This window comes from Scylla paramamosain, chromosome 12, assembly GCF_035594125.1.
Source record: "Scylla paramamosain isolate STU-SP2022 chromosome 12, ASM3559412v1, whole genome shotgun sequence".
Lineage (NCBI taxonomy): Eukaryota > Metazoa > Arthropoda > Malacostraca > Decapoda > Portunidae > Scylla > Scylla paramamosain.
This window is the reverse complement of record NC_087162.1, coordinates 232501-235000: the sequence shown is the minus strand read 5'-3', so window position 1 is coordinate 235000 and position 2500 is coordinate 232501. Positions and strand designations below refer to the sequence as shown.

The window sequence follows — 2500 nt, the reverse complement described above, 5'->3', positions numbered from 1 at the left end:
TCAAAAACATTCAGTCTTGGAGGTATTATTAATTGAAGGTGAATTGAGAGAGAGAGAGAGAGAGAGAGAGAGAGAGAGAGAGAGAGAGAGAGAGAGAGAGAGAGAGAGAGAGAGAGAGAGAGAGAGAGAGAGAGAGAGAGAGAGAGAGAGAGAGAGAGAGAGCATAATATTGACTCATCCTGAAGCGAATTCCGTCAAGATGTGAGAAGGAGGTCAAGGAGGAGCGATGTGTGTGTGTGTGTGTGTGTTTTTTTTTTTTTTTTTTTTTTTTTTTTTATGTAGGAAGGATACTGGCCAAGGGCAACAAAAATCTAATAAAAAAAATGCCCACTGAAATGCCAGTCCCTAAAAGGGTCAAAGCAGTGGTCAAAAATTGGTGGATAAGTGTCTTGAAACCTCCCTCTTGAAGGAATTCAAGTCATAGGAAGGTGGAAATACAGAAGCAGGCAAGGAGTTCCAGAGTTTACCAGAGAAAGGGATGAATGATTGAGAATACTGGTTAACTCTTGCGTTAGAGAGGTGGACAGAATAGGAGTGAGAGAAAGAAGAAAGTCTTGTGCAGCGAGGCCGCGGAAGGAGGGGAGGCATGCAGTTAGCAAGATCAGAAGAGCAGTTAGCATGAAAATAGCGGTAGAAGACAGCTAGAGATGCAACATTGCGGCGGTGAGAGAGAGGCTGAAGACAGTCAGTTAGAGGAGAGGAGTTGATGAGACGAAAAGCTTTTGATTCCACCCTGTCTAGAACAGCAGTATGAGTGGAACCCCCCCAGACATGTGAAGCATACTCCATACATGGACGGATAAGGCCCTTGTACAGAGTTAGCAGCTGCGGGGTGAGAAAAACTGGCGGAGACGTCTCAGAACACCTAACTTCATGGAAGCTGTTTTAGCTAGAGATGAGATGTGAAGTTTCCAGTTCAGATTATAAGTAAAGGACAGACCGAGGATGTTCAGTGTAGAAGAGGGGGATAGTTGAGTGTCATTGAAGAAGAGGGGATAGTTGTCTGGAAGATTGTGTCGAGTTGATAGATGGAGGAATTGAGTTTTTGAGGCATTGAACAATACCAAGTTTGCTCTGCCCCAATCAGAAATTTTAGAAAGATCAGAAGTCAGGCGTTCTGTGGCTTCCCTGCGTGATATGTTTACCTCCTGAAGGGTTGGACGTCTATGAAAAGACGTGGAAAAGTGCAGGGTGGTATCATCAGCATAGGAGTGGATAGGACAAGAAGTTTGTTTTAGAAGATCATTAATGAATAATAAGAAGAGAGTGGGTGACAGGACAGAACCCTGAGGAACACCACTGTTAATAGATTTAGGAGAAGAACAGTGACCGTCTACCACAGCAGCAATAGAACGGTCAGAAAGGAAACTTGAGATGAAGTTACAGAGAGAAGGATAGAAACCGTAGGAGGGTAGTTTGGAAATCAAAGCTTTGTGCCAGACTCTATCAAAGGCTTTTGATATGTCCAAGGCAACAGCAAAAGTTTCACCAAAGTCTCTAAAAGAGGATGACCAAGACTCAGTAAGGAAAGCCAGAAGATCACCAGTCGAGCGGCCTTGACGGAACCCATACTGGCGATCAGATAGAAGGTTGTGAAGTGATAGATGTTTAAGAATCTTCCTGTTGAGGATAGATTCAAAAACTTTAGATAAGCAGGAAATTAAAGCAATAGGACGGTAGTTTGAGGGATTAGAGCGGTCACCCTTTTTAGGAACAGGTTGAATGTAGGCAAACTTCCAGCAAGAAGGAAAGGTAGATGTTGACAGACAGAGCTGAAAGAGTTTGACTAGGCAAGGTGCAAGCACGGAGGCACAGTTTCGGAGAACAATAGGAGGGACCCCATCAGGTCCATAAGCCTTCTGAGGGTTTAGGCCAGCGAGGGCATGGAAAACATCATTACGAAGAATTTTAATACGAGGCATGAAGTAGTCAGAGGGTGGAGGAGAGGGAGGAACAAGCCCAGAATCGTCCAAGGTAGAGTTTTTAGCAAAGGTTTGAGCAAAGAGTTCAGCTTTAGAAATAGATGTGATAGCAGTGGTGCCATCTGGTTGAAGTAGAGGAGGGAAAGAAGAAGAAGCAAAGTTATTGGAGATATTTTTGGCTAGATGCCAGAAATCACGAGGGGAGTTAGATCTTGAAAGGTTTTGACATTTTCTGTTAATGAAGGAGTTTTTGGCTAGTTGGAGAACAGACTTGGCATGGTTCCGGGCAGAAATATAAAGTGCATGAGATTCTGGTGAAGGAAGGCTTAAGTACCTTTTGTGGGCCACCTCTCTATCATGTATAGCACGAGAACAAGCTGTGTTAAACCAAGGTTTAGAAGGTTTAGGACGAGAAAAGAGTGAGGAATGTACGCCTCCATGCCAGACACTATCACCTCTGTTATGCGCTCAGCACACAAAGACGGGTCTCTGACACGGAAGCAGTAGTCATTCCAAGGAAAATCAGCAATATACCGCCTCAGGTCCCCCCAACTAGCAGAGGCAAAACGCCAGAGGCA

General features: G+C 44.3%; 1 protein-coding gene across 1 annotated transcript in view; it reads left to right on the top strand.

Moving 5' to 3' along the window:
* Positions 1-2500, top strand: part of LOC135105484 (uncharacterized) — a 37176-nt gene that overhangs the window by 6612 nt on the left and 28064 nt on the right. The window lies entirely within an intron of this gene.